The sequence below is a fragment of the Macrosteles quadrilineatus genome, unplaced genomic scaffold (assembly GCF_028750875.1).
Source record: "Macrosteles quadrilineatus isolate MER2022 unplaced genomic scaffold, UCM_ALF_1.0 Scaffold_9__3_contigs__length_116548681, whole genome shotgun sequence".
In the NCBI taxonomy this organism is placed as follows: domain Eukaryota; kingdom Metazoa; phylum Arthropoda; class Insecta; order Hemiptera; family Cicadellidae; genus Macrosteles; species Macrosteles quadrilineatus.
Window position 1 is genome coordinate 1979955 of NW_026542602.1, and position 17597 is coordinate 1997551.

The following is a 17597-nucleotide window of genomic DNA, read 5'->3' on the forward strand; positions in this document are numbered from 1 at the left end:
CATTATTTCGAACTAAATTTTTACCCTGATTACAATGCCGTAAACCGTTTAAAAAAATCTTGATTCATTCTAAAGTTATGAGGGCTTTTTAAAACTTTATTTTTAGCCCATTTTAACATTGTGCATTTACAAACTAAGACCATAATCTCAAAATAGTGCTAGATAAAGATAAGTATACACTACCAGTAATTGTCGACCTATTTTCACTTGGTTATGACTGATGTATTTTTTTCGGCCGCCATCTTGGATCCGCCATTTTGAAATGTGATAAATTATTTTAAATATGAAGGGGGTGTTGTGACCCATCATTTCGAACTACTTTTTTAAGCTGAAGACAATGCCGCAATCTATTTTTTGTTATCAAGTTTTATTTATGAAATATTGAAATTTTTTTGTTAAAAATGTCAATATTTCAAAATCAAAAAATGAAAATGAAAAACGGATCATGGAATTAAGTTCAGCTTAAAAAAGTAGTTCGAAATGATGGGTCACAACGCCCCCTTCATATTTAAAATAATGTATCACATTTCAAAATGGCGGATCCAAGATGGCGGCCGAAAAAAATACATCAGTCATAACCAAGTGAAAATAGGTCGACAATTACTGGTAGTGTATACTTATCTTTATCTAGCACTATTTTGAGATTATGGTCTTAGTTTGTAAATGCACAATGTTAAAATGGGCTAAAAATAAAGTTTTAAAAAGCCCCTCATAACTTTAGAATGAATCAAGATTTTTTTAAATGGTTTGCGGCATTGTAATCAGGGTAAAAATTTAGTTCGAAATAATGGGTCACAACCCCACCTTTACATTTGAAAAAAAAATTTGCATCCAATATGGCGGATCCAAGATGGCAGCCGGAAATGGCCACCTTGTCAAAATGAAGTACTTACTACCCAACAATGTTTGGAAGTGGTCTGGGATTGATATTTGAAAAAATGTAGAAAAAAGTTGGGGGGGGGGACAATTAAAACTCACCCTGTATATGATATTTAGCCTACATATATATATATATTTGCGTTTTAATCGGTGAATTTTTCCTATGGGTGACTTGAGGCGGAATCATGTATGATATCGATCTATGGGATAACCTTTGTAATTGTATTATGAACAACTGATATGTAATAGTTTTACCATGAACAACTTCAGTTATTTAATAAGATTGCCCAGAGCATAAAGTACCTAATTAAGCTAAACTCAAATTACACATATTGTAAAATAAAGTAAGATAACTTTGGTTAATTTACTACCAACAAATTTTGTCTGCTTATTAAGCAAGGACCAACTACTGCATACAATTATCTGGGATAACCGTGTGGTCCATGTTTTATAAAACGCAACACAAATTATAAAGAAAGAATATCACTGCTAATGTAGAAAAAATGTTCTTAAATGTAGCAGATTTACTCTAGCCTTTCACCTGATTTGCATTTTTTTCAAACTTTTTCGTATGGTTAGGTGTTATTAAAAATATATATTATAAATAAGACTCAACATAGGAGTTACACAGAATCCACGATCATTTATTTTAGAAGAATACATTACAATCAAACCATTCGTTTATGGTATGGTTTTCAAATAAGTTTACAGTTAAGATTCCAGAACCTAATAATTAAATACATGCACAGACAATAGACCATTAATAATTGGTCTATAGTCTGTGATACAGGCTATAAGATGTAAAATGAATTATACAATAGTTTTTATGATTGGGCACAAATCAATCTTATACATAGGTTCCATTTTAGACCTAACCAACAAGTGAAGCCATATTCCAAATAAATTCCCAATAACACTCAACCGTGTAAACAAAAATGCAACAATGCATAACAGCTGATCGCTAATGAAGTGAAGGAAGCAGGAATACCAACGTATGAGCTCGTTCTCTCCTAAGTTATAGATTCTTTGTACATGTAATTTTTCGGCTTGCGTTTAGTAATAAAACAACCTGTATTATATTGGATCGTTGGATGTGATAATCATTAGTTTTCTTAGATCACGGTAGTCAATAATAAAAACAGGTTTGTAAAAAAAATATTTATTCAAACTATTTTTAAATAAGTTCTTCACATTACCTTCCGCGTTCTTGATACTGTCATCTGCAGAATTCCGAGTTTATTTATGGTCTTTAACTCTATTTGGTTCATGATATTCTGTTGTTGTGTAATACTTTGATATTTTACCATACAAAAGGATTTTTACACGAATAGAAAATACACATATCATTAAATATTTTTAATAAAAACGTATAAAAATAAACCTACTTTTTCAACAACGTGTTCTATAATACATTGAGAGTTAAGTTCAATCCTGATTTGCCTTATGTGACAGACTTTATATAACATTAAGATTTACAATTTGGACAGTTATTGTTGGTAGAAATCATTTCAGTTTTGTTCGACATTATTTTGAACATTTAATGTATTATAAACTACAAAATTTAAACGTTAATTTAAATATAAAAATTTTAAAGAGTGTAAACGTTAATAGGTAAGAGGGCTACAGTTTTGTTTTCACCAACCATTGAATTAGTAATCTCAAAAACTAAAATAATGAGAAAAATATTAAGTAAACTTTTTTTGCATATAAAGCACCAATGAAGTTATACAAATGAGGTGTAAAATATCAACACTTTAAACATAAGCGCTTTTTTATTACCTATGTAAAAAAATTGATGTTTAAATTAATCTCGTGTTATAAAACTAGCATCGAAATAAGTTAATAAACACGTAAATGAATGATACCAACAGCAACAGTTAGTTTAAAGAAGTGTTTCCATTTCCTCTAACGTGAGAGTTGTTGAGGTGTTTCCGTATCCGGTGTCAACTCTCGCTGTCATTAATTACGTCACACAAAGCCACTGGTTTGTCCACTCACACTGATTGTTTTCTCCTCACTGTCCGTTGTATTCTTTCATAGTGGACATTCTCAGGGACGAGTTGTAATGTTATCTTCAAATATAATGATTGTTAGTTTGATTCAGATTCTATATACAAATTAGCTTTGTCTATGAGCGTGTCAACAACTCCCTTGCAAAAGAAATAAATGCAAATTGTATGTAAAAACTCAAATTAAATTCAAACATTTGTATATACAGACGTACAGTGTGATACTATTTTTCCATTTATTAATATTTACTTAACTTATAAAGCTGAAAAGTTGTAACTTGTTTATTTATTCATAAACACCACGTTGTCTTATCTGCTAAGTTAAAAAAAACACATTTTTCGTATATACTCAATCACGAATAATTATTTTACTTCGATACAGGGTAAACATTTTGAACGAGCCTGTGTCAATAATAATATTCCCCTTAATAATGGTGCTTGTGCTATTATGGTTAAACCACGATAAGAGTGTAAACTTAAATATAACTTTATATTGTTTCACATTGAAAATAAACTAACATTGATCATATTGAGCAAGCCATTTACAAATACATGTGCGCTTTATAATTAGGATTGTTTTATTAACAGTGAACACAATTTCTACGGTCTTATTCCAAATTCACAAAATCTACATAAGGCATACCGAACTGTAAATAAACTACAAACAGAGTGGGCAAGTTCTTAGATCCTTTAAAATGGTTTAACTTAGGAATGTTTGATAAAATTGTAAAACCACTAAATTCCTTTGACTCAAAAACTAAAAGATTCTCCATGATGTAATTTTACAAAATTAGGTATAAGATTAATTATGTTTTCTTTAATATGAATTTTATATTGTAAGTGTCTAGCCTGACAGCTTTTCTTGTGGTAACAGATAAAGAAATAAATAGCAAAATTTTTGAAAAATCTAACACATTATCTAGATTAAGAGTGGCATTTTCAAAATTGTAAGCTAAGCTTACAAGAAATTGAAAACATAAATATTATTTAGAATGGATTTAAAGCTAACGTTCCACAAATACCGTTCTTGTAATTGATGGCAACTGACGAGGTAGTTTTTCAACATGAAACCTCGCATTTTCTCTCTCAGTTGCCATTATGTTGTTATTGCTTTGATAAAAATTTGCATTTGTTGAATGTTACTGAAATGCGATCTAAAAATTACAATTTTACAAAGCGTTTTATTTTTTCTAGGCCCGACATTCTTTTAAGAGCCTTTAACATGATTATTGAGTTTGTAAATAGTTAATAATTAGAATAAACAATTTGTCTTGCATTCATATACTCACGAATGTCAATACAACATTAATATATGCAACACACTTCAATAATATATTTTGGCCACATACTCCTTATCTTGAACTCAAAATAAACACTAAAACGATTTAAGATTTTTTCCAGAACTATTCACGAATATTAATAAATCATTTTTTTTCAGGTGAAAAAAGAACAGCCACAATCTTCAATAAGGTACAGTAAAATTAAACACTTTCAAAACATTTCAAAAGTAATATAGTATTATTATAATAATTTGTAAAACGTTGTTTATTTATAATTTAAGACTGTTTGTCACCTGGAGGTGTACAGTAATGTTTTTGTATAGCATAATAAAAACTGTTATTTTTTATTATTTGATTTTACTGCATTGAAACTATCCCACAAATAATTCGGCTTAACAAAACCTCCTTATTTTGATATACCCAATATAAAATAGAGTTTTAAAATTGTGGAATATGTTTAAACCAAATATCATACACTGAAACTAAATATACAAGAAAAAGTATAAATTAAAAGGTTGCACAATGTTATGTCGAGTAAACAAAAGAGAAATTAACTTCAAAATTGAGTTAGCAGGTGGGATTTATTGTTTTGTTCCCAAAGACTTTGAAGATTGATTTTACTTGCGAAAATATTTTAAACTAAGCACAACACTATTTGGGCGCATGGAAATGACAGTTACCCCTAATGATAGAATTAGGAAAACTTTTGTAGTAAATACATTTGTAAATATCTATAACTACTAAAAGTTGCAATTAACGAAAATAAATTTATTTATTTTTTTACAAATCTCGTTAATACCATGGATGTTTATTCTTGATTACTTTGGAAACTTAGTATATCAAAAGGTTTCAAGGTTTTTACAAAGAATTAAAAATAAATAAACTGAAAACTATGTTGTACATGTAACCGATTAAATATTTAACGATATCAGCAATCAGGCACATACTTTAACTCGTTTGGCTTGTCAACAACTCTTATCATTTGTAAGCGGAGGGAGTGACTATGATATTTCATCGGGAAAAGAACAATAATTGAAAATAAAGAACTTTTGAATCGTGATATTTACATAATTTGGGGCTGAACAATCTTTGAGAGTTAAAGGGACCAGGGACCATAACATACTATATTTGAAACAAAATTGTACGAGCCGTTGCTCTGAATATCCCGTTCTTCGTTATCCTATGGGTTTTTATGAAAAAATCACATTCAAAAATGTACATTACAAAAAAATTTAGTTATTATACGAGATATTATGGATTAGTACTCAGATACCATATTTGATCTAAATCAGAAACCCAAATGTTGTCTGTAACTCTGTACACATACATACACTAACACATACTTATACAAACACATACATACACAAACACAAACATACATGGATCAATTCGAAAACTTCTTTTTGGGTCAGAAGTGCCCAAAACTAAGATTTCCACACAAATCTCAACTTTTAATGTATAAGTGTATACTTCTAGTGTGTATCTTAAACTAATGTTTATAAAAAGAAATCTTTCCTCATACACTATGTATTGGAGGTGAAAGTAAATAGCTTGTTTTGTAAGATGGTAGTGAGAAGTAGTATATATAGGGTAGGTTGACAATGGAACATGAGTAGCAGAGTTTGTTTATATCCCTGAGTCGACATTTGTCTCTTCAGCAGCTCATTTCCTCTCTGTCTAGTGGATAACATCTGTCAATATCACCACCTTATACCTATCCAACTTTCATTGACTTTCTAGTTGCCCTCCCCCATTTTGTATTTTTATACATCACTCTGCGATTTTTGACGGGTACTTGATACAAATACACGTTAAAGAAAATACATGTGATGAAAATAGTTTTAAATTTTAAGGATGTTAAAACGATAATACATAGAAAATACATGGACATTTTGTAACAAGAACAGCAAAAATCTTATACCAAGTTATAGGTAGAACATTTGGAATGTCTAAATACTTTACAAGCTAAGAAGCTGGGATAATGGGAATCTCAAAATAAAACTTTTAGAAATAACCGTATTTTTTTATTAAATAATCTTATACCTCACTGGAAACACATATTGTTATTATATCCTTTGTTGACACGTAATATTCAGTTCTCTGTAATGGATTTACACTTATAAATTATTTAGTATAAAGTTAGTTTATTCTTAAATGACATATTTAAATTGACAACCCACGGAATCCACGTGTATTTAGATTTTCAAGGTTGGCTGTATATTTTAATATGGTTCAATTAGAAGTTAACTCATTTTGTTAACTGTTTCAACATCAAACATTTATATGACAGTCCTGTATTTTCAGGCACTTTAAAGAGTTTTTCATTTACTTAAGTCTTTTAGTTGACGGTATGCACATGTAATTAAATTTACTTTGTTAAGACATTCTAGCGTTAATGGTACGAACATTCCAAGTTAGGCTTAACACAGACCAGTATGGATATGCAACGCCTTCAATATTTAAAGGCAACATAGGTACTGGATTTATTTGGCCTGTCTGTGAACTCGTAGGTGCGGAGCAAGAGCACTGCTATTTTACATCTAGTAATTAATTTTGTAATTTCATAATAATATAAATCATCAAGTTGACATACAGTAAAAATAATTAAATTAACACAACTAAATCATATTAGCATTAAATGATTTGAAAATGGTAATTTTATACATTTGGATTAAATACCTAACTAGGACTATTTTATTAAATTGTTTTTTTACCAATTGTAAATTTACTAACATTAAAATCAATTAAACAGTTAGAAATAAATATTAGGTAAACTAATGAAAAATATATTGTTGAAGATAAAACCCGTTTTAGTGTATTTAATCAAATTAAAAAAATGAAATATATTATTACAGATTCAAGTGTGTTTTCAATACTATGTAGGGAAATTAAAGAAATAGCTGCAAGGTATTTAAATTCATTTCAATTCAAACTAGTGTACATGTTGCTCGAATTCGAGCAATTGCAATGTATTACAGGAGTTATTTCAAAACGAATAACAGATATTTACAATGAGTTTAAAAGAGTAAACTCAAAAGATTACCGGTGTGTAACTCAGACCATGTTTATCATCGTTATTGATAAACCTCCGGTTTTCTCCTTCTCAAAATGCCTCGCTGTACAGGCACCACAGGTCATTGATAGAGGGCCAATTGAGAACGAAATGTCGTTTTGGGATTTAGGGCGCATTTGTAACCTAATAGTTGAGATTGTCCAGGGTCAGGGGCTGACTGTGATGATTTAAGCCCATCACCATATCCTTTTATCTATGCTATTACGCACCACTGTTCTGTAGCTGCGGTCGTTATCACGATTACGCCTCCTGTCTATGTTTCGTTGTCGTCACGTCGAAGGCATTTAAAAGAAAAAACAAAAAATAAACAAAATTATAGCTACACAAAACAACGATAAATGCACAAATTTAAGTTACAATCGTGCTAACACGATCCGTCATATAGACACAAAACAACGATAAACACACAAATTTAAGATACAACCATACTAACACGATCCATCTTGGGGGTTATGTTTACACAAACTCAAATAGTAAATAAATAAATAACAGCAATTAAAGTATACAGCTGATCAAAATGTAAACAATTATGTTCTTCATAAGGATAACATGGAAACTTTCAAAGCCACTGGGGCAGAGCCCAAGGGACTTTTTCAAAAATGTAAGGCCAGTTTGCAAATCTACACGACACGCTCTTTCCAATGAGACGCCAACGAAAAAAATCGGTTAAGAAATGGCAGAGGAGTTCAACCGACAAAGTTTCATGTAGCGTATTAATTATATAGATTGTCCCAAACACATTTCTAGTATTCCCTCACATTGTAATTAGTTTAGATATTTTCTTTGGTGTTTTATTTCAGTGCCTCGTTAATAGGTTAATAGGTTAATAGGTTAAATAATGAAGCATTGTATGGACTTGATTTCTTTTATTTTCAAAAAACACATTTACTGCAGGGTTATGTTTACAATTTTTTTTTTACTAGATCCATAAAATCTATATAATCAAGTTTATTGGCGATATAGTAACATTTAAGTTAGCATCTTACTTCAATATATTATAAACTTATTTATACTATAACTGAAAAGCGCCCCGTCAAAACTATCGCTATGGTCACACAAGTTTTGCCAAAAGTTAGAGTCATATCAGTTAGTGTCTACATTGTCTGACCAATGCGGGTATTGTAAACATCATAAAGACAACATCACTGACATGTTGGAACATCTGTTGGCAGAACAAACACAACCAGCTGTTAACTTTGATAATTCACATGGAACTTGATATGGTTATTTTACAGTGTCCTTATAAACAATGTTGTAACGGTGTTTCCTGTTAAAGCTTTATTTACTGAACGAGTTGTTTTAGGTGCTTTGTTTTGCAAAATTTGTATAGTTTATGAACTCGAAATTGTTAAGCTTTTTTTTCAATTTTAATGTTGTTAATTTTATGCTTGTTTACCTAGGTTTGTGTTTTTAACCCAAATCTGAGAGAAGGATGAGTGTATAATGGTGTTGGATACACTTATTGACTAAGACTAGGTATTTAGTTAGCCAGGACAATTTATTAAATGCCCAATAGTCAAGAACAGCTGGGTATACTTTACTCAGGATCGAACCGGTGACCTTTTGACTATCAGGCAAGCACTAAATTTACAATATTTGTGTCAAAAGATCTTCATTTTCGTGCAACAATATTTTGAAACATTTTAACTACTAAGTTGGCATATTTAATTTACATGGTTAGCGTCCTCATGAATTTGTCAATCTTGTACCGTATTTAAAATATAAAACTTTATGTTTTGACGTTTACGTGGAAATAAAAGTGGAGAAATTTGAGACAGCCTCTAACACGTTATTTTTAGGAGCCTTTTATATGTACCTAGGGACCAATAAAACAGTTTGTCTTATATCCTTCAACCTATAACTCCGTCGTTTACTTGTTCAAACAATTATTTCAACTAGGTTTTTTCGGTGTTTTTATTTCAGTTTTTAATTTAAAGTGAATATATTTTAAATCACAACATTAAGGTTATGGACACTCTCCTTTAATATATATATAAAACTAATTATATAAATTATATAGTCCTAAGTACCAGTAGAAGTTATTGATTTTATTGCTGTACAGTTTTCTTATTAATTTTAATAAGATTGTTGGAGAAAAAGGGCTATTGAATTATTCTTTAGGTAATTATAAATTACTTTTAAATGGCAACTTCATTGATGTAAAAAAGTATTTTTGTAATAGTTGTTATTGAGAATACATTGTATTCCAACTATGAATCAACGTGACTGGTGCTTTTTGATGTCTTTGTATGATAAATGATTTTAGTGCTAAACTACCCTCGATGCATAAAATCTGCTACGAACATCAGGTTAGTGTTTCATTACAAAAACCCTTTTGCAAGGCACAAATCACTGCAAAAAAACCTTACTAGAAAGAAAGCAAAGATTAACGTTAGGAACAACTCAATGTCAGGCAGTAGCCATTTTCTTAACGGCCTTGCTGAATCCGTGGATAAAAACGCTGCGCAAAAAAAAACGTATTCCCTTCCTTTTGGGGGTTTTGTAACGAAACATTGAACAACAAGGAAATTTTCGTCAAATGGTTGTCCACGATGCATGTGTTAAGGTCTAATGAAATACTTTTATTCCCTATGTGAAAATAATTAGCTGCGGAAGAATTAGTTCAGAATGATATAAATATTAAATCATCATTTTTATGTACTTACTATCGTCCAACATTGTATATTTCGCTAAAATAAAGTTGCCATTTTCCTTACTATATAAATATAACGTGCTAGAATACTTGAGTACAATACATATTATTTTAACATACAGAGCTAATACTACTAGGCTCAGGTTAATTGTCAAAGCATAAATTATCGGAAAGAGAAATATTTCTGAAACGATGGGATTTCATCATATGTGTAACTCCGGTTGTTTAATTGGAATGTGGACGTTTTATGTTATTGTTCTGTTAGAGTTGAGCAATGTGTTTCCAGTAGTAATGTTTGCAATTTTCAGACATCTCTCGTATGTTTTTGATCAGATATAAATAATTAAATATTACTTGAACATAATTCGTGCCTTCTCTGTAGCAGCAAACCTACGTACTTCTTAAAATTAATATCATTTAAAAAATAAATAAATCTGACAATTATGAGGTGACAATTTAGTAGAAATCCAGTAGTATGAATGGAAATTTGATTAGTCTGCAGGTTAGCTGCGGTGGGGGTGTTTCCTGTATTATTTCCTGTATGAGAAATTCAAACTGTGGCATTTTTGCACTCGTTATATATAATAAATCGTTATTTCTTAACTTAACGCAACGATGCATACAAGAAGTTTTCTCGCAATTCCTGCATTAAATGCAACTCGTTATACAATATAACATGCGGACGTTACAACGACAAACAGTGCAATATCATCGGAATTCTGCAAACGCACACCATTGAGTGATACATTGGGCAATGTGTTATCCAGGAATGCCTGTGATCTTTACATAGCTTGTGTTTCAACAAAATGTTTGAATTGCCCGTAAAAAGTATTGCTGATTTTTTCCCCTTTAATGATCTTAAACGAATTGCATAAAAGTAATGTCGGACAACAGTTTAGATAAGGTGAGGACACCTCAATTATTTAATTGTATCTTTTAGGTTATTTGGAAGTTATTCTGAGGGATTACCGTACACGGTGATAATATTATACAATCTCTAACTAAATATTTTGCTAAAGTAAACCGTTACAAGCGAGTGCAATTTACAGCTCCCTTGGAGACAACTCATTTCCTTTGTTTCCTTGAACAGATGACATTCCTGTCACCGCCAAACACTAGGTTGTTGAGTCTCAAACAAAAGAATGTTTTGTGATGCATATACTAAAGTAAGCATAATGGATAATTGCGTAAATTGGGCATTTAAAGTGTTTAAAACTGTTTTTCTGAGTCAAAACAAATCCACTATAATACAGTTTTAGCTTTCAAAGGATTCTTTTGTTTAAAATAGATATGTTTATAATCTCATTGTGGTTATTCAAATAAAGGGTCATATCAAATTACAATTCATATTTAAAACGTTATTAAGAAATTGGGCCGCAGTACTAGATCTTTGTAAGTCAACTCCTAAAATAGATCAACCGCTAGGGGGTGAAGCTTTAAAGGAAATTACCTTTACTTTGCTATTCGTCCCTCAGAGTATCAGCTTTAAAACGACACCTCCATCGTACGAATTGGTTAAGTAGCACACGAAAAAAGGAATGTTACCAGACACCTTTATTATATTAAGGATATAAATGTTTTAAAACTCTATACCTATTTAATTTAGGTTAAATAGTTATTTTTTCACCAATAAGAATCAGGGTTTTACTAATTAAGGTTGTTAATGTGCAAAAGAAAAATTCTTTACGCTATGTAAACTCGTCCTTTCTATTTACTTCCACATCCTTAAAACGTCGTCAGCAGAGTTGCGAGTTCATTTATGCTCTTTAACTGTGTTTGCTTTAGAAAAAAGATGTTGAGTGTTTATAAACTTAAGTTTCAATACACTAAATATTAATCACTGTTACACATATTAATTTATTGTTTTGTATGGAACAAGAAAAATATGGATGGAAAAATTTATACATTTTAAATACAATTAAAATAATAACAATAGCTGAGATATTCCATATTTTAATAATCAAACACGATTCTTAAAAAACCTTGTTTCTCGGCTCGTTTGCATCGCAGGGAAAATCTACGCATACTGTAAGAAAGATATTTTCCTGTAGATGTGAAGAATTTCTAAAAAAAAAATAATAAAAAATTAACAAAAAACAGAATTTAAAGTAAAAAAATAACATGGGCCTTATGGGTTGCTTTAAGGAATGACAGCGAAATTTTAACAGAATATTAAAACAAATTCCAATCACTCATTTTATAGCGTGGTCAAATAAAGAAGTCTGTACATTACATCGTTTTGGTCGAGTTTTCAAACACTGGACGACCTCTAGTACATATATATTTTGTAATAAAATTAAATATCGTAATAAGACAACCATAGACGCATTCAGTTTTTTTATCTATTTTTACTTATCATATCTTTGAATGTAAGAATTGCATTAAATTAATATTACTTTTATATAAATGATAGGTACAGTATTCAATTCATGTAGAATAAGTTAAAGCCAATTGAATTAAGCAAATTAACAATGACTTTATATCTGTCAAAGAAATGTTTCCCGTTCTTCGGAAGACAGTTGTTGAAATGTTTCCGTTTCCGGTGTCAAGTCGTCTTGTTCTTAATTACGTCACACAAAAGCACCATTTGTCCACTCTCACTGATTTGTTTTATTTCCACTGACTATTGTGATTTCGCAAGTCCCTAAAAGTTCATAAAATAAATATTCTAGCAACATTTTATTTTATATGTAATAGACCTGCTAACTTGCCAAAGGTTTTTAAACCATTAAATAAACATCTGGTATTCAAGTTCATAACATATGTTGAAATGCAATCTTTGATGTTAAAATAAAAGTACATAAAAAGCTTAACCATATTCCAAATAATATGTTAGTAGTGGAGAACTGCCGGTTTTACCTCACTTTAGACACGTTTTTCCCATGTTATTCTTATGGGGATTATTTTTGGCCACCAAATCTAAAATCCTGATCTTTGCCTACAAATCCCTATAAAAATTGTCAAACCTTATTTCTTAGTTATTCCCCATAAATATATTCGATATTAAGCAAAAATAAAAAAAAACATTTATTGACCCATGTATGTGTATATGTATAGTAGTATAGTTTGTCGCTGCCGTTTTTTCCGCATCGAGGTTTTTGGGCCAACTCCCCCCCCCTCCCCGTTTTTGTCCTCTTGTCCTCTAGTGGTGACGTGGTGAAAACGTCACTCCCTTGGGCTTGCTCCTTGCTAGTCTTGGATCTGTTGAAGTAATTTTTAATTTCTAGCTGAAAATTTTTAAAATGTTCGAAAAGTCTATAAATAGAAGTGGCACAAATTTTTTTTGTTATATATAAAAATGAGGCCCACCTGTCAACACTGCTCTGTGTCGCTCTCCACCAAAAGTAACCTGATTCGCCACTACAAGGTAATTCATCAAATGAATGTATGTAAAGTTTGTAATTTAATCTGTGATAGTAACATTGCTCTAAAATCACATATATTACAAAGTCACAAGAGTTGTAGTTTTTGTAAGAAAAATATTGTTGGACATTTTAGAAGACATGTAAATTCTTGCAACAAATGTCCATACACGATGATTAAATTTGTTGGTGAATCAATTAGAGCTGAACTTGAAAATACTCTCAAGTCTTGTCCTCTGCCGATAAAATGGACTTTAGTAAGGAGAATTAAATTTATAAAATATTCAATGGATCAAAATGGAAAATTAGTTAATGAAAAAGAATGTATAGCAGATTTTAGAAGTCTTACTACCTTAACTATTGAGAAGAGAGATTTAAAGCCTCAAATTGAAAATGCACTTTTAAAGATTGATGCTTCCATACACAAATATCAAGCCCAAGGCAGTGGATGGATATATGACCATACTAAATATTGGCAGTTGCATGTTTACAAGTATAAGCCCCTAACTCCAAAGTCATATATTCCCACGCCAAAAAGTATTCAATCAAAACATGCAGTTCTAAATATAAAGAATTCTGACAATAGATGCTTTCTTTGGTCGATTTTAGCAGCTTTATACCCAAGGAATGCAAACAATGCTGAAAGGGTCTCAAACTATACACCCTATGAAAATCAGTTGAATATGACAAACATAAAGTATCCTGTGAAAATATCTGATATTGATCAATTTGAAACACAGAATAATATAAGTGTTAATGTATTTGGAGTTGAAGACCAGAATTGTATATATCCATTAAGAACGACTAAACTAAATAGTAATACTCACATAGATTTATTATTATTACAAGAAGGTCGTAAATCACATTATTGTTTAATTCGTGTTTTTGATAGGTTAATGTTCCACTCTACAAAACATGGCCATAAGCAGCATTTTTGCAAGTTGTGTTTACAACATTTTTACACTAATGATATATTAGAACGTCATGTAACATATTGTAAAAGCTTTGATGCTCAACGAGTGGAAATGTCTAAACAAGATACATTACAATTTAAAAATTATAAATATCAACTTAAAGCCCCATATGTAATTTATGCAGATTTTGAATGCTTTATAAACTCTAATATACATATTCCATCGGGATTTGCATTTGTCGTAGTAAAAGATTCAAAAATTATTTCTGAAGAGTTGTACAGTGGCACAAATGTTATGGATGTGTTTTTTGAAAGATTATTTCAGGCTTATGATTATATTAAAAATCAAATGGCAATATACAGGGTGATTGATATAAGTGTGCCAGCCGTTTTATTCGAAAACCATAAGAGATATCAAAAAAAGTTAAATGGTAAGTGCCTTGGACTTTTTATTTAAAAAATTGTAGTAAAGTCGAAAAAATTATTTTAGCCGCCATTTTTCCAATATGGCCGCCAACTTTGATTTTTCTTATGGAACACCCTGTATTTTATGATGTATTCTGGTAGAAAATGTAATTTTAAGAGGATTTTATTCTTGTAATTTTTTTCATAAACCTAACCGTTTCAAAGATAATAATGGTTTAAGTTGTGAAATTTTGAATGGTTTTCGAATAAAACAGCTGGCATGCTTGCTTAGGCCTGTATCGAAACTCTTTCTAATGCAAAAATTTCAAAACTTTAACCATTATTATCTTTGAAACGGGTAGGTTTATGAAAAAAATCACAAGAATAAAATCGTCTTAAAATCACATTTTCTACCAGAATACATCATAAAATACAGGGTGTTCCATAAAAAAAATCAAAGTTGGCAGCCATATTGGAAAAATGGCGGCTAAAATAATTTTTTTGACTTGACTACAATTTTTTAAATAAAAAATCCAAGGCACTTACCATTTAACTTTTTTTGATATCTCTTATAGTTTGCGAATAATACGGCTGGCACACTTATATCAATCACCCTGTATATTCCTCTTCAAATGACCCCTGAGCAAGAGGTATCTTTCCAAAACTCAACACATTGTCACATTTGTGAAAAGCCCCTATATTTTGATAGGGTGAGAGATCATTGCCATTCCTCTGGCCAATACCGTGGAGCTGCCCACAATGATTGTAATTTAAACTATAAAGTAACAAAGAAAATACCAGTATTCTTCCATAACTTGAAAAATTATGATGGTCACATAATAATGCAACATTTGGGAAAGTTTAATAAACGTAAATTAAATTGTATAGCTAAAGATATGGAAAAATATATATCATTCTCTGTTGATGATTTAGTATTTTTAGATTCATACAACTTTCTGTCCCTTCCATTATATAAATTGGCTTCCAATTTGAACACATTTAGATTCATACAAAATCCACTACTACAACGTAAAGGTGTATATCCCTATGAATATATGACGGGACCAGATAAGTTCGCAGAGTCTCTACCCCCAATTGAAACATTTTACAGTTCTATAACTAAAGAACATATCTCTCCCAATGAATATGAACATGCTAAAAATGTATGGACCCATTTTAATATAAATAATTTACAAGAATATCATGATTTATATCTTAAAACAGATGTATTGCTACTGGCTGATGTGTTTGAGACATTTAGAGACCTGTGTTTAAAAGATTACAAACTTGACCCTGTACATATGTATTCACTTCCTGGACTTACATGGGAGGCCTGTCTTAGAATGACAGGAATAAAATTACAATTATTCAAAGATATTGACATGCATTTGTTCATAGAAAGTGCGATCAGAGGAGGGGTTAGTATGATTTCTACACGTTACGCTAAAGCAAATAATAGATATATGGGTGAACACTATGATCCCAATCAAGAGAGTGTCTATTTAATATATTTAGATTGTAACTCGCTATACTCAACAGCGATGTGCGAGCCGCTACCTATGGATGGACTTTGTTGGTCGAATGAGATAGACTACAAATATAATCAAAATGATGAGGTTGGATACATTTTAGAAGTTGATTTAAAATATGATAAAAGCTTACATGATTTACATAATGACTATCCATTAGCACCAGAGAAAATGAATGGCAAATTAATGCCAAATTTAAATGACAAAACTAAATATATTTTACATTATAAAGCATTACAAAAATATGAGGAATTGGGTTTGATTGTTACAAAATACCATAGAATTTTAAAATTTAGACAGTCTAAATGGCTTGCGCCCTATATTAATTTTAATATTGAAAAACGCAAATGTGCTAAAACTGATTTCGAAAAAGACTTTTATAAATTGTTAAATAATAGTCTCTTTGGTCGAACAATCATGAATCAACGCAAGTTTCGTGATATATATCTCAAGGATGAGTCACTATTAACAAAATATGTCACTAATCCAAGGTTTGACTGTAGCAAAAAGTTTGATAACAATTTACATGCTATACATTTAAATAAATTAGTTGTAAAGTTTAATAAACCAATATATTTAGGAATGACCATTTTGGATATCAGTAAAGTAATAATGTATGATTTCCACTATAATTATATGTCAAAATTTAAGAATAAAAGATTTCTAATGACAGATACAGATTCATTAATGTATGCTATAGTTACAGAGGACTTTTACAAGGAAATAGAATGTGACTTACACTATTTTGATACCTCTGGATATAGTAAAGACCATTTCTTATACTCTGATAAAAATAAAAAAGTCACTGGAAAGTTTAAAGATGAATTAGGTGGTCATATTATGTATGAATATTGTGGTTTAAGACCAAAGTTATATTCTTACATTCCTCTAAAATGGTTATATGAAGAAGACAAGCAAGCTTTAGAGGTGAAGAAAGCTAAAGGAGCTGATGGTGCCACTGTTAAACATCTCCTCAGACATCAACATTATTTGAACTGTCTTGCAACTGGGCAAGATTACTATGAGAATGTGACAAGAATTAAATCTATAAATCATCATCTTCAAACCTTAACCATGAATGAAAAAGTACTATCCTTTGACGATGACAAGAGGTTTATTCTAGAAGATGGCATCAATACTCTTGCGTTTGGTCATTATAAAATTGATGTTCAAAATGTGTAGATATATAATAAATACAAATGTTAAAAAAAATCTTTCATTTATTTACCCTTACCATCCTCTTGATAGAATTGGTCAAACATAAATCTATATTTGCCATTATTCTTTGGCCTTTCTTTGTCTATTACGAGAAAGCCGTATTTAGTTTTATCCCAACATTGATGACAGAGATTTTTAAATTGGTCAAATGAAAAGTCATTACCAACATGATTGTGATATACATGTTTTAAATTTAAATCATCTTGTTTAAATAATATTAGGAAATTTACATTATCACGTAAATGTTTGTGTACTTTGCTGTAAGATTGACACAAG

General features: G+C 30.5%; 1 protein-coding gene across 1 annotated transcript in view; it reads left to right on the forward strand.

Moving 5' to 3' along the window:
• Positions 1–17597, forward strand: part of LOC129002267 (lachesin-like) — a 182307-nt gene that overhangs the window by 110454 nt on the left and 54256 nt on the right. The window contains exon 4 of the mRNA XM_054429945.1: positions 4327–4358. The gene's annotated coding sequence lies outside the window, so the exon portion shown is untranslated. The remainder of the gene's footprint in view (positions 1–4326; positions 4359–17597) is intronic.